Source organism: Pan paniscus, chromosome 6 (assembly GCF_029289425.2).
Source record: "Pan paniscus chromosome 6, NHGRI_mPanPan1-v2.0_pri, whole genome shotgun sequence".
Taxonomy (NCBI): domain Eukaryota; kingdom Metazoa; phylum Chordata; class Mammalia; order Primates; family Hominidae; genus Pan; species Pan paniscus.
In genome coordinates this window covers 61,321,794-61,346,660 of record NC_073255.2, presented here as the reverse complement: position 1 = coordinate 61,346,660, position 24,867 = coordinate 61,321,794, and the positions used below count along the sequence as shown (strand labels likewise).

At 43.2% G+C, this 24,867-nt stretch overlaps 2 pseudogenes; one reads left to right on the top strand and one right to left on the bottom strand.

Moving 5' to 3' along the window:
• Positions 1–8,793: 8,793 nt before the first annotated feature.
• LOC129398310 (60S ribosomal export protein NMD3-like) lies at positions 8,794–9,596 on the top strand (annotated as a pseudogene).
• Positions 9,597–15,194: 5,598 nt separating this feature from the next.
• On the bottom strand, positions 15,195–22,385 carry LOC129398309 (pre-mRNA-splicing factor RBM22-like; annotated as a pseudogene).
• Between the last annotated feature and the right edge of the window lie 2,482 nt (positions 22,386–24,867).

Below are 24,867 nucleotides of genomic sequence, written 5' to 3'. Positions count from 1 at the left end.
CTGCCTCCTCAAGTGGGTCCCTGACCCCTAAGTAGCCTAATTGGGAGGCACCCCCAAGTAGGGGCAGACTGATACCTCACACGGCCGGGTACCCCTCTGAGATAAAGCTTCCAGAGGAACGATCAGGCAGCAACATTTGCTGTTCAGCAATATTCGCTGTTCTGCAGCCTCCACTGCTGATACCCAGGCAAATAGGGTCTGGAGTGGACCTCCAGCAAACTCCAACAGACCTGCAGCTGAGGGTCCTGACTGTTAGAAGGAAAACTAACAAACAGAAAGGACACACACACCAAAACCCCATCTGTACGTCACCATCATCAGAGACCAAAGGTAGATTAAACCACAAAGATGGGAGAAAACAGAGCAGAAAAGCTGAAAAATTTAAAAATCAGAGCACCTCTCCCCCTCCAAAGGAACACAGCTCCTCGCCAGCAATGGAACAAAGGTGGATGGAGAATCACTTTGATGGTTTGAGAGAAGAAGGCTTCAGACGATCAAACTTCTCCGAGCGAAAGGAGGAAGTTCGAACCCAACACAAAGAAGCTAAAAACCTTGAAAAAAGATTAGACAAATGGCTAACTAGAATAACCAACGTAGAGAAGTCCTTAAATGATCTGATGGAGCTGAAAACCATGGCACGAGAACTACGTGATGAATGCACAAGCTTCAGTAACCGATTTGAACAACTGGAAGAAAGGGTAGCAGTGATTGAAGATCAAATGAATGAAATGAAGCGAGAAGAGAAGTTTAGAGAAAAAAGAGTAAAAAGAAATGAACAAAGCCTCCAAGAAATATGGGACTATGTGAAAAGACCAAATCTACGTCTGATTGGTGTACCTGAAAGTGACGGGGAGAATGGAACAAAGTTGGAAAACACTCTGCAGGATATTATCCAGGAGAACTTCCCCAATCTAGAAAGGCAGGCCAACATTCAAATTCAGAAAATACAGAGAATGTCACAAAGATACTCCTCGAGAAGAGCAACTCCAAGACACATAATTGTGAGATTCACCAAAGTTGAAATGAAGGAAAAAATGTTAAGGGCAGCCAGAGGGAAAGGTCGGGTTACCCACAAAGGGAAGCCCATCAGACTAACAGCTGATCTCTCAGCAGAAACTCTACAAGCCAGAAGAGAGTGGGAGCCAATATTCAACATTCTTATAGAAAAGAATTTTCAACCCAGAATTTCATATCCAGCCAAATTAAGCTTCATAAGTGAAGGAGAAATAAAATCCTTTATAGACAGGCAAATGCTGAGAGATTTTGTCACCACCAGGCCTGCCCTAAAAGAGCTCCTGAAGGAAGCACTAAACATGGAAAGGAACAACCAGTACCAGCCACTGCAAAAACATGCCAAATTGTAAAGACCATCGAGGCTGGGAAGAAACTGCATCAACTAACGAGCAAAATAACCAGCTAACATCATAATGACAGGATCAAATTCACACATAACAATATTAACCTGAAATGTAAATGGGCTAAATGCTCCAATTAAAAGACACAGACTGGCAAATTGGATAAAGAGTCAAGACCCATCAGTGTGCTGTATTCAGGAGACCCATCTCATGTGCAGAGACATACATAGGCTCAAAATAAAGGAATGGAGGAAGATCTACCAAGCAAATGGAAAACAAAAAAAGGCAGGGGTTGCAATCCTAGTCTCTGATAAAACAGATTTTAAACCAACAAAGATCAAAAGAGACAAAGAAGGCCATTACATAATGGTAAAGGGATCAATTCAACAAGAAGGGCTAACTATTCTAAATATATATGCACCCAATACAGGAGCACCCAGATTAATGAAGCAAATCCTTAGAGATCTACAAAAAGACTTAGACTCCCACACAATAATAATGGGAGACTTTACACCCAACTATCAACATTACACAGATCGTGAGACAGAAAGTTAACAAGGATATCCAGGAATTGAACTCAGCTCTGCACCAAGCGGACCTAATAGACATCTACAGAACTCTCCACCCCAAATCAACAGAATATACATTCTTCTCAGCACCACACCGCACTTATTCCAAAATTGACCACATAGTTGGAAGTAAAGCACTCCTCAGCAAATGTAAAAGAACAGAAATTATAACAAACTGTCTCTCAGACCACAGTGCAATCAAACTAGAACCCAGATTAAGAAACTCACTCAAAACCGCTCAACTACATGGAAGCTGAACAACCTGCTCCTGAATGACTACTGGATACATAACGAAATGAAGGCAGAAATAAAGATGTTCTTTGAAACCAATAAGAACAAAGACACAACACACCAGAATCTCTGGGACACATTTAAAGCAGTGTGTAGAGGAAAATTTATAGCACTAAATGCCCACAAGAGAAAGCAGGAAAGATCTAAAACTGACACCCTAACATCACAATTAAAAGAACTAGAGAAGCAAGAGCAAACACATTCAAAAGCTAGCAGAAGGCAAGAAATAACTAAGATCAGAGCACAACTGAAGGAGACAGAGACACAAAAAACTCTTCAAAAAATCAATGAATCCAGGAGCTGGTTTTATGGAAAGATCAATAAAACTGATAGACCACTAGCAATACTAATAAAGAAGAAAAGAGAGAAGAATCAAATAAAGGGGATATCACCACTGATCCCACAGAAATACAAACTACCATCAGAGACTACTATAAACACCTCTACGCAAATAAACTAGAAAATCTACAAGAAATGAATAAATTCCTGGACACACACACCCTCCCAAGACTAAACCAGGAATAAGTTAAATCTCTGAATAGGCCAATAACAGGCTCTGAAATTGAGGCAATAATTAATAGCTTACCAACCAAAAAAAGTCCAGGATCAGATGGATTCACAGCTGAATTCTACCAGAGGTACAAGGAGGAGCTGGTACCATTCCTTCTGAAACTATTCCAATCAATAGAAAAAGAGGGAATCCTCCCTAACTCATTTTATGAGGCCAGGATCATCCTGATACCAAAGCCTGGCAGAGACACAACGAAAAAAGAGAATTTTAGACCAATATCCCTGATGAACATCGATGCAAAAATCTTCATTAAAATACTGGCAAACCGAATCCAGCAGCACATCAAAAAGCTTATCCACCACAGTCAAGTTGGCTTCATCCCTGGGATGCAAGGCTGGTTCAACATACACAAATCAATAAATGTAATCCAGCATATAAACAGAACCAATGAAAAAAACCATATAATTGTCTCAATAGATGCAGAAAAATCCTTTGACAAAATTCAACAACCTTCATGCTAAAAACTCTCAATAAATTAGGTATTGATGGGACATATCTCAAAATAATGAGAGCTATCTATGACAAACCCACAGCCAATATCATACTGAATGGGCAAAAACTGGAAGCACTCCCTTTGAAAACTGGCACAAGACAGGGATGCCCTCTCTCACCACTCCTATTCAACATAGTGTTGGAAATTCTGGCCAGGGCAATCAGGCAGGAGAAGGAAATAAAGGATATTCAATTAGGAAAAGATGAAGTCAAATTGTCCCTGTTTACAGATGACATGATTGTATATCTAGAAAACCCCATCATCTCAGCCCAAAATCTCCTTAAGCTGATAGGCAACTTCAGCAAAGTCTCAGGATACAAAATCAATGTGCAAAAATCACAAGCATTCTTATACACCAATAACAGACAAACAGAGAGCCAAATAATGAGTGAACTCCCATTCACAATTGCTTCAAAGAGAATAAAATACCTAGGAATCCAACTTACAAGGGACATGAAGGACCTCTTCAAGGAGAGCTACAAACCACTGCTCAATGAAATAAAAGAGGATACAAACAAATGGAAGAACATTCCATGCTCATGGGTAGGAAGAATCAATATCGTGAAAATGGCCGTACTGCCCAAGGTAATTTATAGATTCAATGCCATCCCCATCAAGCTACGAATGACTTTCTTCACAGAATTGGAAAAAACTACTTTAAAGTTCATATAGAACCAAAACAGGGCCCACGTTGCCAAGACAATCCTAAGACAAAAGAACAAATCTGGAGGCATCACGCTACCCGAATTCAAACTATACTACAAGGCTACATTAACCAAAACAACATGGTACTGGTACCAAAACAGAGATATAGACCAATGGAACAGAACAGAGCCCTCAGAAATAATACCACACATCTACAACCATCTGATCTTTGACAAACCTGACAAAAACAAGAAATGGGGAAAGGATTCCCTATTTAATAAATGGGGCTGGGGAAACTGGCTAGCCATATGTAGAAAGCTGAAACTGAATCCCTTCCTTACACCTTATACAAAAATTAATTCAAGATGGATTAAAGACTTAAATGTTAGGCCTAAAACCATAAAAACCCTAGAATAAAACCTAGGCAATACCATTCAGGACATAGGCATGGGCAAAGACTTCATGTCTAAAACACCAAAAGCAATGGCAACAAAAGCCAAAATTGACAAATGGGATCTAATTAAACTAAAGAGCTGCTGCACAGCAGAAGAAACTACCATCAGAGTGAAGAGGCAACCTACAGAAGGGGAGAAAATTTTTGCAATCTACTCATCTGACAAAGGGCTAATATCCAGAATCTACAATGAACTCAAACAAATTTACAAGAAAAAAACAAACAACCCCATCACAAAGTGGGTGAAGGATGTGAACAGACACTTCTCAAAAGAAGACATTTATGCAGCCAAAAGACACATGAAAAAATGCTCATCACCACTGGCCATCAGAGAAATGCAAATCAAAACCACAAAGCGATACCATCTCACACCAGTTAGAATGGCGATCATTAAAAAGTCAGGAAACAACAGGTGCTGGAGAAGATGTGGAGAAATAGGAACACTTTTACACTGTTGGTGGGACTGTAAACTAGTTCAACCATTGTGGAAGACAGTGTGGCGATTCCTCAAGGATCTAGAACTAGAAATACTATTTGACCCAGCCATCCCATTACTGGGTATATACCCAAAAGATTATATATCATGCTGCTATAAAGACACATGCACACGTATGTTTATTGCGGCACTATTCACAGTAGCAAAGACTTGGAACCAACCCAAATGTCCAACAATGATAGACTGGATTAAGAAAATGTGGCACATATACACCATGGAATACTATGCAGCCATAAAAAAAGATGAGTTCATGTCCTTTGTAGGGACATGGATGAAGCTGGAAACCATCATTCTCAGCAAACTATCGCAAGGACAAAAAACCAAACACTGCATGTTCTCACTCATAGGTGGGAATTGAACAATGAGAACACATGGACACAGGAAGGGGAACATCACACACTGGGGCCTGTTGTGGGCTGGGGGGAGTGGGGAGGGATAGCATTAGGAGATATTCCTAATGTTAAATGATGAGTTAATGGGTGCAGCACACCAACGTGGCACATGTATACATATGTAACTAACCTGCACGTTGTGCACATGTATCCTAAAACTTAAAGTATAATAATAAAAAAAATAGAAAATCTGTTTACTTGTTTGATTGTTATTTATGGCCTTATAATAAAACTTATCAAGCACATTACAATAATAAAAATGTTATCAAATATACCATCTGCTACTCAGTTGTCATATGAATTTTCTATTGTATTTGATAAAATAGTGAATAAATTATCATTTGGTTTCCATTAGAAAATTGTGATACTTAATAAGTGCAAGAGGTTGATTTGGGAGGTGATCCCAGGAAGTACAAAGAGGACAGGGAGAGAAGTGAGACAGAAAAGAGTGAAAAGTCAATGAAGGCTATATCTTCAATCGAATTGATTTTTATTTATATTTTTTTGAGTGTTGAGTCAAAACTCCAAAATTGCCACATGCCTGTGGTATATTCCTTGTATAATTTGTTAACTCAGGGATGAGCTATTACTTCATTCCTGCAGAAGTTGTTCAATTTAGTGTGCATCTGGATCACTTGGAGGGTTTGAAATATCACAGATTACTGGGCCTCTCCTTCATGTCTTGCTCTGCAGTTCTTGTCCGTGGCTCAAGAATATTCTTTCATTTTTTTTTTTTTACAAGTTCTCAGGTGTTTCCAATGCTGCTTATTCAGGTAAATGACTTGGAGAACCAATATCTGGGTGCATATTGTGTGTCTTCTCCAGCAAGGATATTGGCCCACAGAAGATGCAGTCAGAGACACAGGTGTCTGAATGGTTTTAAGTAGGCTTTGGTGTTGGTTATCCAAATGTGAAAGTGGGGTCGTGTGTGTTGGAGTTCTCCTGTGGTTTCACCTTAGAAGCCTGAGGACTGTTCCTGCTCCATAGCAATCAGTTCACTATACACTCAGAGCATAAGTGTGCAACCTGGATTGGAATCTAAACTTTAGTGTCTCAGACAATGGATGTCTGCTGTGTGTGAAAATAACTGAATGGGCCGGGTGTGGTGGCTCATGCCTGTAATCCCAGCATTTTGGGAGGCTGAGACAGGCGGATCACCTGAGTTAAGAAGTTCAAGACCAGCCTGGCCAGCATAGTGAAACCCCATTTCTACTAAAAATACAAAAAATTAGCCAGGCGTGTGGCACACACCTGTAATCCCAGCTACTGGAGAGGCTGAGGCAGGAGAATCGCTTGAACCTGGGACGTGGAGGCTGCAGTGAGCCAAGATCACACCACTGCACTCCAGCCTGGGCAACAGAGTGAGGCCCTGTCTCAAAAAAAAAAAAAAAAAAAAGGAAAAGAAAAGAAAATAGCTGCATGAACCATTGAGAGTCTAAGAGAAGAGACAATTCAAAGACAGGGCCTTTCAGAAGAGATAATTGACTAGAATTCCTCCTGTTGCTGTGGGGACTTCATGGGGGAGATGTGGAAAAGATGATGGTGGTTGCACTGGAGGTTAGAGGTATGAGGTCAAATCCAGGCCTATGAGAGAGGCTTCATTTTTCTGGACACTGCTTTTCACATCCAGGTGAGCCTCCTTATGGTAATTTCCTTGATTAGCAAAATCTCACCCAGGGGGCTAGATTTGTTTTGCCATTTCAGGGAAAGCTGTGGGTTGTAGCATTGGCTCCTTGGGACCACTTTTTGTTCTCCCCTATTTTACCAACTTTGACATTTTCTTTCAATGGATGCCTTCAGAAATATTTAATCTTTATGCAGAGTGCAGCAGCTTATGCCTGTAATCTCAGCCCTTTGGGAGGCTGAGGTTGGCAGATCACTTGAGGCCAGGAGTTCAAGACCAGCCTGGCCAACATGGCAAAACCCATCTCTATGGAAAAGAAAATGCAAAAATTAGCCTGATGTGGTGGTGCACACCAGTAGTTGCAGCTATTTGGGAAGCTTAGGCACAAGAATCACTTGAACTTGGGAGGCTGAGGTTTCAGTGAGCTGAGATCATGCCACCGCACTTCAGCCTGGGTGACAGAGCAAGAACCTGCCTCAAAAAATTAATTTTTACTGCCTATGTATTGGGTAAAATTATTTAAGTAGATTTCTCATCTCACATCCAATCACCTTTCTCAAATTATGAATAGGTTTGAGAACTTTTATTTTTAGGCAATATTTGTTTGTGTTTAAAATAATTTGCCCACTTTTGTTAGTTTTGTTTTGTTGGAGTTTTTATTAAAATAAATTATCTGCTTACAGAATACACTGTAATTCATTATATAGTCTCTAATTAATTTTCACTTTGTTGCTGTTTAAACTTTTAGAAAAAATAACATTGAAATGTATTAATCTTATCCTAAATTACTTTGATGTTTTATTTTATACTTATAGAAGCCTTCCCAAGTAGCACATAAAATTCTCATGCTTAAGTTTGTTTTTCTCATGTTATTTGTGTTTGAATCAATCATCTATCAGTTAGTAATATATTTTTTAAAATATTATTTAAGAACTGTGTGTATTCTTACACAATGATAATTAATTACTTTCTATTTTTTGGTTTATAGTATTTGCCTATTATTATACTAAAGCTGACAACTTCCCTTTTTAAAATAGTGGTGAAACACACATACTATAAAATTTACCATTGTATCTATTTTAAGTGTACATTTTAGAAGTAATAAATGTATTCACATTACTGTACAATCATCATAACCATCCACCTCCAGAACATTTTTTATCTTGGAAAAGTGTAACTCTGTACCCATTAAACAACAATCTCCATTTTCCCTTCCCCCCGTCCTTGGCAACCACTATTGTACTTTCTGTCTTCATGCATTTACCTATGCCAGGTACCTCATAAAAGCTGAACTACTTAGAATTTGTTGTTTTGTGACTGGTTTATTTTACTTGACATAATGTCCTTAAGGTTAATGCATGTTGTAGCATGCGTTAAATTTTTTGGTGTTTTTTTTGTTTTTTTGTTTTTTTGGTTTTTTTTAGACAGACTCTCCCTCTGTCGCCTAGGCTAGAGTGCAGTGGTACAATTTCGGCTCACTTCTTTCTCTGCTTCCTGGGTTCAAGCGGTTCTCCTGCCTCAGATTCCCGAGTAACTGGGACTACAGACACCCGCCACCACACCTGGCTAATTTTTGTATTTTCAGTAGAGATGGGGTTTCACTAAATTGGCCAGGCTGGTCTTGAACTCCTGACCTCGTGATCTGCCTGCCTCGGCCTCCCAAAGTGCTGGGATTACAGGTATGAGCCACCATGCCCAGCCTTTTTTTTTTTTTTAAGATAAACTATATCCCATTCTATGTGTGAGAATGGAAGGTCCTGACCTAAGCAATTTTGGAAAACAGTACTTTAATTGGATACTGTAAAACTCAAGAACTATACAAAAACACTGTATTCTAGTTGAACAATTTGCTTCCCAAAAGGGTATGGACTAGCAATTCTGAGTCTACTTTACACGTTTGTGTATGTCTACAGACACACACACACATACACACACACACACACTTGTTCCAATATGCAAGGATAAAGTTGTCTGTCTCCAAAACTGGTACAAAGCCTGGGAAATATGAACCAGATTTGTGTGTGTATTCGAGTAACCAGTGCCATTCACCTCACTGATCCAAACATCCTACAAGTTGCAGATATTGATGGGAGTACTTTCTGGAGTCACCCTTTCAATAGTTTATGTCACACCAAACAGCTAGAGGAGTTTATTGTGATGGAGTGCAGCATAGTCCGAGACATAAAATGTGGTGCAGATGCTGGAATGATGTAAAAAAGCATACCCTCAGGGAAGTCTGGGTACAGAAGACATCTGAAATGAATACAGATAAACAGTATTTTTGTCGTACTCATTTGGGACATCTTCTAAATCCTGGAGAGCTGGTGTTAGGGTTTGATTTGGCCAGCTGTAATTTAAATGATGAGCATGTCAATAAAATGAACTCAGATAGAGTTCCAGATGTGGTATGAATCAAGAAGGACTAAGACTGGACCAAACATCAGTGATGTAGAAACTGGAAATTGAAGGAGTTTGCGAGAGAGAGAACATGGATACAGATGATGAAAGGCAATACCAAGATTTTCTTGAAGATCTTGAAAAAGATGAGGCAATTAGAAAAAATGTCAACATTTACAGAGAGTCAACCATCCCTGTGGAAAGCGATGATGATGAAGAGCACCTCGAATTAGTCTGGCTGAGATGCCTGAAGACCTTCATATTTCCCATGATGCCACTGGTGAAGAAGGTGCATCAATGACGATATAATGAAACGTTGTAGACTGTTTCCACATACGTGGGCTTAAGAAGTTGGACAAGATGACCTTAAGTGTCTCTTCCATCTATGCCTCCAGATTTCAAGAGGAGAAATTAAGTTTTAAACCTGAATAAACACGATTGTTTTGATTGCTCACTCAAAGCACTGAAAAACATGGAGGGCTTTGAAGTTTTAGATAATAAACGATTGTGGAGAATGTAATTATTATTGTTATTTAGGCTATTTTACATGTGAAATTTTATCACTGTGCTTTTTTATATGAGGCACTATAGTATTTTCACATAGTATAGTACCCTGGATGTAAAAGCTAAAAAATTGTGATTCCTTGGACATTCACTAAATCTTCAAGCAAAAACACATTTTTACATTCTTTTTACATTGATTACTTTAGTGAAAGACCATATGAAAAATCATTTTTAATATTGTTAATATTGTTACATACTTTGGTCCACTTTACATCATTTTTACGTTCTTGAGGTAGGGAAATTAGGGTTCAGTTTATCACTGGATATTCGGGAGGCAAGTCAATCTTTTTTATTTCCTTATAAAATTAACATCTTCAAAAGCTGTTAAACAGAGGGTTGTCTTAATTTTTATTGCAGTAGAAGGAAATATATTTAAAATATTTATAGATTTGTAGCAAATAGAGACTCATTATTTAAAGATTAAATAACAATTTTTTCTTTTGTTATTTTTGCCAATATAAGGCAGTAGCTGCATATGTCATATAAATGTCTTCCTACTACGTCAAAAATGTTGCTTTTAAAATGTTTGTTTATAAATTGAGAAGGAAGGAATTTTCTCTCTGTAAGTTTCTATCATTGAACACACCACCATCAAAAAGAACATTAGAATCCGGCATGAAGATAATGACTAGTAAAAATGAGGTACATACATTATAAAACCATTAATCAGATTTGAATGAGGAATGCTTTCCACATCCTTGAAAGAAAAACTGTGGCTTGGGTTTTAAAGTGTTCTGAGAATGAAGTATTAAGATCTTATTTCTATAGGCAAGATCAGACTTACTAAGTATGCCACAACTAACAGCTGATTCATTCATTCTATGTGTGCCACTAAATAAAGAGATTGAGCAAGTAAAAAAAAAAAAATCTCCCCAAGAGTCTCTCCAGAAAAAAAGGGCCGCCAAGACCATCTTGCTGTTGGTGAGTTTCTTCATGGTCACGTACTGGATGGATTTGAGTCTCTCATCCTACTTGATCCCGATATCAACCTATGACCCAGTCATCCTGGGTGTCCAGAGGTGTGTGACCAGTGCCTATGCCACTGTGAACCCTTTGGTGCTAATAAGGTCTGAAAAAAGGATAATTGATATTCTGCAAATGATGAGACAGAAGTGTCACATATTTTTTCTTTGAAAATAATTATCTGAAAAAGATATTCTAACACCAGTTAAATTATTGAAGTATCAGAAAATTTGATATTTTATTTCATTACATTATATAGAGTTTAACACTGTTATTTTATGTTAATCATTTGAAAACTGATGCTGCCAAAGACTTGAGGGATCCTTTAGTTCATTGTCCACCATGATTTGATAGCCCAATATGTTTGCAGTTTCTTGCATTTCATTTTGATTCCTTGAACTTCATTTTAAATTTTTTTCTTTTTGAAGTGTATTCTTAATAAGCTCATGTTGGTAATAAGATTCCTCATTTTTTTGCCTTTGGAAATCATTTAGTGCATCCTCACTTATTCAAAATATGTTAATGAAGTATCTAATTATTGGTTGAACAGTAACCTCACAGCACTCTTACTTATTTCTCTGTTTTCTGGCTGAACACAGGCTGTGGAGACTTTGCTCTCACCTTCATTGATTCTCCCTGCTTTTCTCTCTCATGGTTTTAAATATTTTTTTCTTTTCTTTGGTGTTATGCAGTTTGACTTTTATTTCTGTTGAGTATTTTTTGTTGGTGGTCACTTTTAATCACAATACACTTCTGCATTCAAGGGTTCCTATCTGATATTCAGTTTCAGAAATGTATAAATATTTGTTATTAGTGTGATTTGTTATTTGTATGTAAGCTAGTGAAACCAATGTGTTTGATTTCATCTCATTTTATTCTTTGTACATGTACAATCATATTTGTATTGTGATCATTTTGTTTTTCTGTAGTTCTTTTATTTATTCATCTCAGTATTCTAGTTCACTAATCCTGTTGTTATTAACTTGGTTTAATAATTAAACCATACATTGTATATTAAATTTATTTAAGTTTCAGTTGTTCAATTTCTATTTGAGTCTTTGCAAAACATGCCTGTTTTGTGTGTGTGTGTGTGTGTGTGTGTGTGTGTGTGTGTGTGTGTGTGTGTGTTTGAGACAGAATCTCTCTGTCATCCAGGCTTGAGTTCAGTACTGGTCATAGCTCACTGCAACCTCAAATTCCTGGTCTCAAAAGATACTCTCACCTCCACCTCCCCAGTACCTGACACTACAGGCACACACCACTGTGCCTGGCTTATTTTTTTTATATCTATTTATTGTAGAGACAGCTTTTGCTTTGTTGCCCAAGCTGGTCTCAAACTCCTGGCCTCAAGTGATCTTCTTGCCTTGGCCGCCGCAAAGTGCTTGGGAGTACAGGCATGAGCCACAGCCCCCAGGGCCCGCTTTAGAACTTCATGTGTTTTCAAAATTATTTTGATATTCTCTTTCCCCATTTGTGTTACTGAATTATTTTAAATATGTTTCCAATCTATGAAGTTTATGTGATGTATAATTTCTTCTTTCCCTTTTTTGGGTAGCTTATTTTGTGTGCTTCATAATTTACAATTTCGTTCTTACCTTGCAGTCTCACATTTGGGATGGCCCTGGTTAGCAATTTTCTGTGTTATTCCAAGGGGCAGAGTGGACGATCCTCACAGGCTTAAGGTCTGTGTAATCAGCCCTGCAATCAGAGCTGTCTCTGAAGGCGGCTCTAACTTCTCACTTTCATGACTGTTAATTTGCCTCCTGATTCACTTCTAGTCGTGGGAAGTTCCCATATTTTTCTATCCATTCTGCTGGGAAGTTTTAGAATTCTTGTAAAATTTAAAGATTTTTAAGTTACTACATTAAATGACCTTTGAGAATATGTTATTCTGTACTAAAACATCAAATGTACACACGTGTTATGAGTAAAAATTTTTACATAAATATTTTGTGTAGAACAGTACCACATGAGAAATTTTAATTTTTCTTATTCAATGCCCATGTATTATACACTAACATTATCTGTGAAGTATAAATATTTTCTTAATACTTGGAAGAATTTTTATGTTTCGGACAAATGTCTGAAGTGATCATGCTCCACTTTAATGCATAACTCCTGCACGTGGGCAGAATTGCTGTTCTTTTATAAAATAAAGAATGTTAGTTAGTAGAGTTAAATATATAAATTCAGGTCTTTTGGTTTCAGTCATGAAGCTTCCTCCTTAGCATTTCTCTAGTGCTGTAAAAGTAATCTCAGTTTGAATGTTCAGTTTAATCTAGATGTCATTTAAAACAATCTTAGGGATAAAAGACTATGCATTGAGTACACTGTACACTGCTTGGGTGATGGGTGCACCAACATCTCAGAAATCACCACTAAAAAACTTATCCCTGTAACCAAACACAACCTCTTCCCCAAAAACCTATTGAAATAAAAATTCACCTAAAATAAAAAAAAAAATACAACAATCTGAAAGTAAATTTGCATGTGGCTACATGTTACTTGTTACTTTAATTTTTATTGTCATTTTACAGTGTTCAAGAAACATTGCTTATAGGATTTCTGCCTTTGTGAAGTTAAAGACACTAATTTAGATTTAAAACCTTGCAATATTAAATGATTTTCTTGGTATTAGAAAATTTTGTCCATCCTGTGTTTAGTGCTCCAAAATGCTGATCACTTTTCCACTTGATTAACTTTCTAATAAAGTTTCGAACTTTATTTATTTATTTATTTATTATTTTTTTTTTGAGACAAAGTCTAGCTCTGTCGCCAGGCTGGAGTGCAGTGGTACAATCTTGGCTCACTGCAACCTCTGCCTCCCAGGTTCAAGCAATTCTCCTGCCTCAGCCTCCCGAGTATCTAAGACTACAGGCACGCACCACCATGCCCAGCTAATTTTTGTATTTTTAGTAGAGACCGGGTTTCACTATGTTGGCCAGGATGGTCTCGATCTTCCGACCTCATGATCCGCCTGCCTCGGCCTCCCAAATTGCTGGGATTACAGGCATAAGTCATCGCCCCTTGCTTTTTTTTTTTTTTTAGTTTCAAACTTTCTAATAATTACTTAACACTTTATTTTTTCTATACCAGACAGTTGATTTCTGTGATCATTTTAAAATCGATTAATATCATTGTAAATGTATCAATTTTTCATTTAATTAATCTCTGTGTACACAGTGAACTCTTTGGTATTAAATCTACATGTATATGTCTTGAAATTATACCTAACACATCATTAATTATATCTAAGAATTAACCACTCTGATTAATCAGATTTTCATCTCTTTCCACCATTTTGCATTTACTGCATCATTTTGTGTGTATTAAAATTTATAATTCCTTTTCTGTAAACATATTTCCAATATATGAAATTTATGTGATGTACAAATATTAATACTTAGGAGGTACCTTCAGTTTGTCATTTAGGCAAAATCAAGTCTAATGACACAGTTTTCCAATTAACTTTATTCTTTGTTACCTATTTATAATATTTAAATTTAATGAGCCCATAATTATATTCATATATACATATACATGTAAATGATTACTACAGTAAAGCAATTTAACACATGCATGAACTCATGTAGTTTTCTTTTGGTGTCAAAACACCTAAAGTTTACCCTATTCAAAAATCACTAGTATATCATATAAAAATAGTAACTATAACCTTTAAACTGTACTTTAGTACTCCAGTTTCATTTATTTTATGTAACTGAACATTGACTTGTGTCTCTTCTCCCCCCAGTCATCATTCTATAGTGTCTCTATGTATTTAAACTTTTTAAAAGTTTCATATGTAACAGAAATTATGCAGTATTTTTCTCTCTCCCTAAGCTATTTCACTTAGCTTAATATCCTCCACGTTCATTTATGTTATCACAAATGGCAGTATCTTCTCCTTTTTAAAAGCTGAAATATGTTACATTATTATATATTATACACACACACACACAAACACCTCCTCCACAGTTTTTTTCTCCACTTATCCATCAATACACAGTAACTTGATCCCATGGCTTGGCTGTTAGGAACAATACTGCGGTGGGGCATGGGGAAGAGGGGAATGCAGATATCTCTACAAGATGCTGATTTCATTTTCTGTTGATATATAATTTATAAGAGGGATGGCTGACCCATACAATAGTTCTATTTTTAGATTTTCAGGAACCTTCATAGTGTTTTCCATAATGTCTGTACTAACTTACATTCTAAGCAGCAGTGTACAAACGTTCCCTTCTCTCCACACCATCACCAACATTTATTATCTCTTGGACTTTTTATAACAGCCATCCTAAGAGATGGGAGGTGATATCCCATTGTTATTTAACCAGAAACTGTAAAACTAGAAGAAAACATAGGGCAAAAGCTCCTTGACATTGGTTCAGATAATTTATTAAATACGACACTAAAATCACAAGAAACAAAAACCAAAAATATAAGTAGGAGTACATCTAACCCTAAAGCTTCTGCATAGGAGAAATCAATCAATGAAATTAAAAAGCAGCTTATGAGCTAGGAGAAAATATTTGCTAACAATATATCTCATAAGGGGTTAATATCAAAATACATAAGAAACCCATGCAACTGAATAAAGAGAGAAAATTCACCAAAATCTAATAACCTGATTTAAAAACAAAGAACCTGAATAGACATTTATCTTTTAAAAAACATATAAAAATGGCTAACAAGTATTCAACATCAGTATTCATCAGGAAAATGCAAATCAAAGTCCTCATTTACTTTAGCTTTTATAATTTATTTCACACAATAAATATGAATGTGTACAGCAGGTACAGTAATCTGCATCCTACAACAGAGGACCCTGAGACTGGTGACTCGGGGATGCATCTGCATGGAGCCGGCCTGGGGTGGGGTGAATCGTGCTGAAGAGGACAGCAGATGACACAGAACCAGGGGAAGCGAGTCACCTGGGACCCCTCAGCAGAGGAGCCTCGGTCAGTCCCCAAAACTCAGCCCCACCCTCTGGGGACCTGCTCCCTGCTGGCTTGGTCAGCACCATGGACAGAGGACAAGTGGGCGAGGCTGTCAGAAAAGAATAGAGGGAGGAGGACAGCCAGGTGCCCCAAGCCAGGGCTCCTGGCTGACAGCCCTGAGAACCTCCTGAGGCTAGCAATTGGGTAGAGGGCCAAACTGGCCACCTGTGGAGTCCTCAGTCACCCTCATTACCTCTGGTGCCACCGCAGCAGCGCACAGCAGCCCAGTTAGTAAGCAATAAGGCAGGCATGTGGATGGATCAGAGGAGTCTTGCTCAGGGGCTCTTACAGGACAAAGGTAAAAGAAAGGCCACTGTGGCTGGAGAGAGGGTCACAGCCCCTGGGTCAGACACGATGGAGAAATGAAAAGGGAAGGGGTGGTGGCGAATATGCAGGAGAGGCAAGTGGATGCAGGATGGTCAGAATCTATTAGACAGGATGGGCTCCAGGTGCATCCTCAGTGTACTGGGCACTTCTCAGCCTTCCTGGAACTGAGCCTGGTGATGTGGTCACTTTTGGGGAGACTGTTGTCAGGGCCCAGCCACACACCCCTGGGCAGCACTGTCCCATCTCAGGATTGGACCTTCTCAGCTCCCATAGGGGATGCTGCCTGCAGCCCAGGAAGGGCAGCCCCCTTGTGCACCCTGAGCCCCCATGGATCCTCAGCAGCCCCTGCCTGGCCCTGCGCTCCCTCTGCTCTCTTGCCCCAGCCCCTCCTGAGTGTCAGCCAGTAACGAGGCCCTGTCTGTCCTTTCTTCCCTATGCAGGCTCCTGGGCTAAGACCTGGGTCAGATGGGGATGGGGCTGGTCCTTCCCTGAGGCCTGCTCGGGAAAGGGGATGGCCCCTAGCCTGGTCTGGGCCCTCAACTCTCCTCATTGCCTTACAGTGAGACAGAGCTCCCCCTGTCTGTGCCCTGGAGGTGGAGGTAAGAGCCTGACCCTGCCGTATGGGAGCTGCTCCATAGATGGGCAACTTGGTGGGGCGTTTGTGATGTGGAGGCCGTGGCCTGTGGGCATGCGTGCTGGGAGTGGGAGTGACATACTGTCACTAGGAGAGGCCACAGTTACTGCTGAATCTCACCCCAAACTCTAGCCCTGCAGGTTTTTTACCACAGCCACCACCAAGAATCACAGTAGTGTCTCAGGAGTTGCTGCCCGCTGCCCAACATGGCCCTACCTGGAGGCCAAGACCCAACCAAAGCCCAGGGTGTCTGTGCCCTGGGAACAGTGTGTCCTATGGTCATGAGGCCAGGCCACCAGTGCCCACTAATCAGGGGCTTGGTTCTGTCCTATTCTGGTTCCTTCCAGTTCAGTCCCATCAGGGCCCCTAACCACAAGACCCAGCATCCAAGAATCACTCCAGGAAGCCTGGCAGCTCAACTCACTCCATCACTTCTTACCTACAGCAAAAACGTCAGGGCATCAGACACACAGATAAATGCCTATAAATGCTTAACTGGAATAAATCTAGGAACAGCAAGAAGGCACAGCTGTGAGTGAGGGTCCCCCATGACTGCTCTTCAGGGTTTAGGACAGGAGCCCATTTTTCCCTCCTGGTGCTGCCTGCCTCTCAGACAGGGCAGGACACACTTTCCTCACTGAAAGGACAACAGGCCTGGTCCCTAGCCCTCCTGCCCATCCCTGCAAGCATCACCTTGCTGGGAGGAATCTGATGCCTTGGCATGGTCTGCTTCTAAGCCAGGAACAGGAACACCTTCTGGACATCCCATAGGAAGGAATAAATCCAGATCAGAGTTCACAACCTGAGCTCTTGCCCACTCTTCGTGAAAAGGGAGGCCCAGTCCTGGGCAGACTGAACCTCTCCTGAGGAACTGTGGAGCCAAAGACTGGAAACTTCCAGAATCCTTAGGCTCAGATCCCCCTTAGAGTCACCCTGAGGTCTGTCTCACCAGAGCATCTTCTGTCCACAAATGTCTCATTGTGTCTAAAAAGGAATGCTCACAGAGGTCTGGGGCCCAGCACGGTCACTCCTACTGAATGTCGAGAAGACAAAGGCCAAGAACCCAGGGAAACACCAGGTCTGGCCCTTCCACTCCCAGCTAGAGCAGGATGCATAGGCCAGACTGTGTCAGAAGCCCAGCTACCCAGATGGAGGGAAAGTCAACCCCAAAGGGGCAGAAGGGGTCAGTCACACATCCTGGGCAGACAGTGGCATGGGCAACACAGGTGAGCTGTGTGCTGATGACTTTCCTGGCTTTGGAAATGAAGTATCTGCAGAAAAAGACTCCTTCCCTTCCAGAATGTCTGTTTTATGACAGCAGTTTTGACAGTGACTCTTGTGTCTGTTCTGAGGCTTGGCCCTGCTCTATAGAAAATGGAGCAGGCCAAGATGTCCTCTGAACATGCACCAGAATGACCTAGATGTGAGCCAAACCTTCACAAGCCATGCCATGTTCAGAGAGCGCTGCAGCATCAAGTAAGGCGTGTGGGGCATGGAGGGTGCCAGGGGAGGCGGGCAATCCGGAGGGATGGGTCATCTGAGGGGCAGAGGGGAGGTCTCAGGACAGGGGTAGGGTCTCAGAGAAGAGGGTGACAGCCCAGCCTACTGCCTAGAGATCTGGCCTTGGGAAGGGTCTGCAGAGGGGCCTGGAAGAGTGAGGTTTTCAGGGCAGTCCAGGGGATTCTGAACACCTCTGCTCCTTCCTTGAAGACAAGCAAATGTTGTGCACCCAGATTGCCACCTTAAACTGACTCCTACAGTGCTTGCTTGATGGGACAAGTGTGCACAGGAGACCCAGTCCAGGGACCCTGCCCAGGAGTCTGTCTCCTCCAGAAGGACCCAGCTCCCCTCCTCTGCACAGGAGGCAGAGGCAGATCCCTGCAGGGCACACAAACCATGCCCTGCCTGAGAGGGGGCATCACACGGCTGGGGCTGGGACTCAGGGCCAGCATCCTGGGCAGACTGGGCCAGGACTCATCTTGGGAGAGCACTCAGGGAGCCCCCTCTTTCAGGGGTCACATTTGATGGAGATGAGAACACCCCCATAAGGAGCTGCAGGACCTTATCTGATCCAGCCTCCTGGGGGAGGTCTCATCCCATGCAGAGGGGGCCCCCAGCACCACAGACTGAGGCCCCAGTAGGCCCTGCTCAGGCCACCAGTCCTCCACCGTGAAGGGCCAGGTCCTCCCATGCCTGCTGTTCCCACAAACCCCTACTTCAAGCTCATCACAAGCTCATCCTCAGGCTCTGGTACATCTGCCTTCTGCAGGGCAAGCGCATGCTCATAGCCAGGGCACATGCGGCATTGAAAGTGCACAGAACCCTGTCCCCATGTGCCCAAGGGTGCTGGGGAAGCACACAAGCACACCAAACCTGGCCCGAAGGCAGTGCTCACACTGCCCACAGGACCCTCTGCTTTAACCCAGAGGGACGGCCAAACCAAGCCAGGCCTGGTGGACTGGACAGGGCACCATGAGTCCTCCTGGAAACCGAACCCACCCCTGACACAACTCAGATGAAAGGCAGGAGTGTGGCAAGCTCTTCCCTGACTGGACCTTCCCCCATTAGTGGCCTCCTGTGCAGAGTTGGACCCCAGGGGTATCTAGAAAGGACCCAGCACTGCCTAGTGTGAGGTGCCCATGGCGGAAATAAGGTGAAGTCACAGACCCCTCCCAGGAGACCCCTCCTGGCCTGATGCCCAGCCCCAAACCTAGACCCTCTCCTGAAGCTCTCCTGTTTGTCCTGTGGGAGCTTTCCTAAGATGCACTGTCCCATACCTGGGCTATGGACGATGATGTGGTTGTGAAGCACTTTGAGGCCTCCATGGCTGAGCTCAGAAAGATGCACTATGACCACTGACCCCAAGGTGGTCTCCAGCACCAGGTCCCCTCCTGAGTCACCATCTAAGACAGTAAATGGTGGGGAGTGCCCAGGACCCTCCATCCCTGCTCCCCAGGCCTTCCTTCTCCTTCTCCTCTTCCTTCTCTAAGAAGCTTCTAAAAACAGGCCAGCTGGGCCCCAGGGCAGGTGCTGGACTCACCCCAGTAACAGGGCAGGGGATGAGGGCAAGACCCCTCCAAGCCCCCCACCACACCCTTCCCCTCCTGCCCTACAAGAACCCTGGAAGCCCCTGGAGGGCTCGGTCCTGTCTGTGCCAGCCCACACCCATAGCTGCGAGCACCAACAGGGACAGAGTGCAGCAGGGGTCCCCACTCACAAGTTCCCATACCCCAGGCAGGAAACACCCCTCACTGTGGGATCAGCAGGGACCCTCACTCACGAGCACCCATACCCCAGGTGGCACACACCCCTCACTGTGGGATCAGCAGCCTGTAGGTGTTTCCTCAGTGTCAGACCAGGTGGGTTACTAGAGACCCCAAAACTCCAAGGACCCAGATACCTGGGGCCCAGCCGTACAAAGGTCAGATGGGCTTGGGGGAGAAGTGGACCAAGTTTGCTTTCCATTCAGCTAAACATTCAAAGATCCCTAGGAAGGCCCTGGTCCTGGAGAGAGGGTCTCTGGCACCCAGGCCTCTACGGGCATCCCTCAGCATGGAGGCCCTCCCCAAGGGGGACGGGTTGGCCCTCCCTGGTCCACTAGCCCAGCTCCAGAAGCCCAGAAGCTGACCTGAGGCCAAGTCCCAGCAGCACAGGAAGAATTCCACAGAGCCCAGGGCAACAGGCCACTCTCTGGGGGCCCAGCGGCTCAAGATGTGGCAAGCCTGTTCCTATCTCAGGATAGACCATGGGATTTTTGGCGATTTCTGTGTTGGAATTCTCTCCCAAACTCCGCATGGACCTGGACATCCGGGGCTCATGGTGTCCACAATGCAGCTTTGAGCAGGGATTCCAAACCCCTGTTCTTTCTACATCTTCCCTGGACACCCCCAGGACAATAGGACAGGCCCTGGCCCTGAACCCCCTCAGGGCCCCAACAACCAGGCCTTGCCCAGCCCACTGAAAACCCAGCAGTAGGGCCGTAGACACTCCCCTTCCATGGTGGCACCTGGATCTGACCTTTCTCAGGGGCCACTGAGCAACACAGCCTTAAAGGAGTCAAGACAGCACCCAGACAACCCCAGACAGCTCCTGAGCTGGGTGAAATCAGTGTCAATGCGGAAGCTGGACTCAGAGGCTGCTGGAGGGGAGGGGGATTGTGGCATCTGCAGAGCCCCAGCCAGCCAGCAGCCTGTCACATGTCCCCATGCCTGCCCACTTGCGTGACAGAGCCTCCCTCACAGGGCAAACATCCTAGACCTACAGATGCCAAGCTCAGCCCAAGCCCTGGGAGAAAAGGGACCCACGGGAGCCATGGGTGCCAGAGAAATAGCCAAGATAACAAAAGAGGGGACTGAGCTTCCTGGGGCACTGGCCAAAACTAGAATTTGGCCCAGGGAAGGGCAAGCCCCTTAAAGCAGTGTGTGGGTACACAGGGCCCCCACAAGGCAGGGCATGCCTGGCAGGGCCAAGCCAGTGATGTTACCGGGCTCAAAGAGCAACCATCCACATCGCTGAGGGCAGGACAGGAGCAAGTGGACCAGCCTCCAACCTCTTCAACTCAAGGAAGCAGCGATGGCTGGACTCCAGCACCCTGAGTGGCCACCATCCAACCATCAGTGGGGCACAGGCCAGAGACCATTGATCTATCGGGTTGTCCTAGGGCCCTGTTTCCACTGCACAAGAACGACTTCAAATTGCACGATCAAGTAGAAGCTGGTGAAGAATGGGCCCAGGAGCCCGGGTCCCTGGGGCTGCTGTCCTCGGCAGGTCCAAAGGACAGAAATAGTCAGAAAAGGTGTCTATGGTCAGAAAAAGTCAGAAAGGTAGTCTCACTCCTTCGAAGGAGGCTCCAAGTTGGGGACCAGAGCTGCAGCAGGAGGAGGACCTCCTGGCGGCCCTGAAATAGGCTCTGGCAGGATCCCAGAGTCTGCCGTTCTGTGCTTCTCTTTCTCCTTTTCCTTGAGGGCTTGGAATCTTCCCCCATTTGACGGTGAGTCTGCAGCCATGGACAATCAATTTACAAAAGGACTTCTCAGTGGCCATTTCCATAGCCTGCCCTGTGGAAAGCTGATGAGAGCACACTGCTCTCTCTGCACAACAGTGACCATCCGGATCTCGCCAACAGGTAAAGATCATTTCTTAAATCTGTCTCAGAAATGGTATCCCCCAGACCATCAACATAGACGGCGGGCAGACTTCTCTTCCAGTGGGTCCAGATGAAGCATGGTTGAAGCCTGCTCTAGAAGCTTATCTGCTATGGGGTCATTGTTTCCGCATATCGATTTTTAATATTCTGATCAGCAAGGGGGTCATCTGGATCTGCAGGCTTCTCATGTCTGTGCAGACACTCCTCTCCTCTCTCACCCTCTCCCTTTACCCATAAAGAGCAAATGTGGGGCTTATTCCTTAGGCAGTAGAGTGTGGTCTGGGCCAGTTTAGGCAGCATGTCACTGGTGCATGCGGCTTTCCCCAGCGGGACAGCTGGTCATATTCTATTAGGGTTAGAAATCCCTCTCTCCATATCTGCAGTGGCCTTTTAAAGACAGTTCTGCATCATGAACCTGGATGGGCAGTCATACTCCAGGTGTGAGAGGCAGGTCTGACAGACATTTTCTGCAGGCTCAGCACCCTTCAGTCTTAGAATGCATGTGCACCACACAGCCCCAGCCAGACACTGAATGACCTGGCACAGATTTTGCATTTTTTCTCATCATTTTCTTTGGTCATTCAGATACACAGGTTTTCTCTAGGACATGTGTGACACAGAAGAGAGAACCATCCTCCCAGTTTTGTCTGTTTTAGGTGCTGGAGCCCAGAGAGGTCTCCTCTTGAGAGGGTCGGCAGGCAGTAGTAGCTTTTTAGGTGGGAGAGAGGACCCCCACAATCCCAGCAGCCCCAGCTCCTCTTTCTGGCTCTTTTCTTGAGACCCTGGACAACTGCCTTTGACCACATGTGATTCATCTTTCTTTACTCAAGGCAAACATCGCTCCCAAGGAATCTCCATTCTTGGAGGAAACTCTTGGCTTCCTGGTCTCTCCAAGACCTGGCCTGGAAGAGACAGAGAAACGTGAACGCACATTGAAATACAGTGTATACTTGATGATTTTCAAAGACCCTCCCTCTACACTCACAGGGCTTAAGGAGACCTTGTGTCTGCTGCTGGGAGATGACAAAACCTTAAGTGAGAAGGTCAAGAACCAGGATCACTAGAAAAAGAAATGTCCAATCTCTAAACGCATAGACATGTTGGGAAACATCTGTGTGTCTGGATATTTATTGTGTCCAATGATGGATAAAGACTCAAAAACTCACCGGGCACAGTGGCTAATGCCCTTAATCCCAGCACTTTGGGAGGCCAAGGCAGGCAGATCACCTGAGGTCAGGAGTTCAAGACCAGCCTGGCCAACATGGCAAACCCCAACATGGCAAAACCCCATACAAAAATTATTGGGGCATGGTGGTGTGAACCTGTAAACCCAGCTACTTGAGAGGCTGAGGCAAGAGAGTCATTTGAACCCTGCAGGCAGAGGTTGCAGTGAGCCAAGATCACCCCACTGCACTCCAGCCTGGGCAACAGAGTGAGACCCTGTCTCAAAAAACAACAACAACAACAACAACAACCACAACAACAAAAAATCAACAAAAAAAAAACCTCAAAAGCAAAAAGATTTTGGCAAAGTACTCCTGGCCTGGAAAGGCTCTTTGTTTTACATGCAGATGATTTGTCCTGAAAAGAGGCCTCTTGGTCACAAAGTCTTACTTGGTAAGAGCTCCAAGTACACAGAGCCACAGGCCATCATCCATGGAGCTGCCTCTGCTGACCAGGATGGAAACTCAGGGTAAAGGTGACTGAGGCTAGAACAAAAAGATTAGAGAAAAATAAAGAAAACTAACTTGAAAAAAATTAAAGAAAAATATAGTAACCTGAAGTAATTTTTATTAAAGCCTTGTCTGTGAATAAGTTAAATATGGCTAATCACAGTACTGTACATAATAATCTAAAATTTTAACTATTGGCCAAGCACAGTGGCTCATGCCTATAATCCCAGGGCTTTGGGAGAACTGCATGAACCTAGGAATTGGAAACTAGCCTGGGCCACAGAGTGAGACCATGCCTCTGCCAAACAATAAAACATTAGCAGCGCATGGCGGCATGGCCTGTAAAACAATAAATAGAAATGAAATTATAACTACCACAAACTAAGCTACAATATTTATGTCATCACAAATTAATAGTCAGTTTATTTCAGTCCAAAAGAGATAACCAAGAATTGATTTCAAAATCAATTCAGAGCTTTGCCCTCTCTGTATGGTGGAAGAGCAAGAAACAGACTCCCTCTGGCACCAAACACACAGGAAGCCAGACCAACCACATGAACCAGATGTCTCCAAACACTAGAAGCATCTGCAAGGAGCACAGAACTGAGGTCTGGAGGCTGAAACCAAGAGAGGGGACTGCGTTGCTGCCCCAGCTTAGAGCCTGCAGAGCCTACTGGCAGTGCAGGGTGGGAGGATATAGGAAGAGCATGGAAGTCCACATGTTAAGGAGACAGGGCTGAGAATGTGAGGAGAGAAAAACATATGGCTGAGTGCCAGAAAGTAGGGAGGAGTGGCTGAAGTAGGGGTAAGATTGGCGAGTAGAAGACGGGGGCTTATTGAACCATTGGCAGGTATATGGGTAAATACCAATCAAGATAAATAATATTACCCAGTACAAAAGGGAAAAGGGCACTCTACACCTTTTTTTTTTTTTTTTTTTTTTTGAGACGGAGTCTTGCTATGTCACCCAGGCTATGGTGCAGTGGCGCAATCTCGGCTCACTGCAACCTCTGCCTCCTGGGTTCAAGTGATTCTCCTGCCTCAGCCTCCTGAGTAGCTGGGATTACAGGCACGCACCACCATCCCCGGCTAATTTTTGTATTTTTAGTAGAGACAGGGTTTCACTATGTCAGTCAGGCTGGTCACGAACTCCTGACCTCATGATCCGCCTGCCTCGGCCTCCCAAAGTGCTGGAATTACAGGTGTGAGCCACCATGACTGGCCCACCCTACATTTTTTTCAGAACATTTTCACAAGAAAACTTGTCATTATG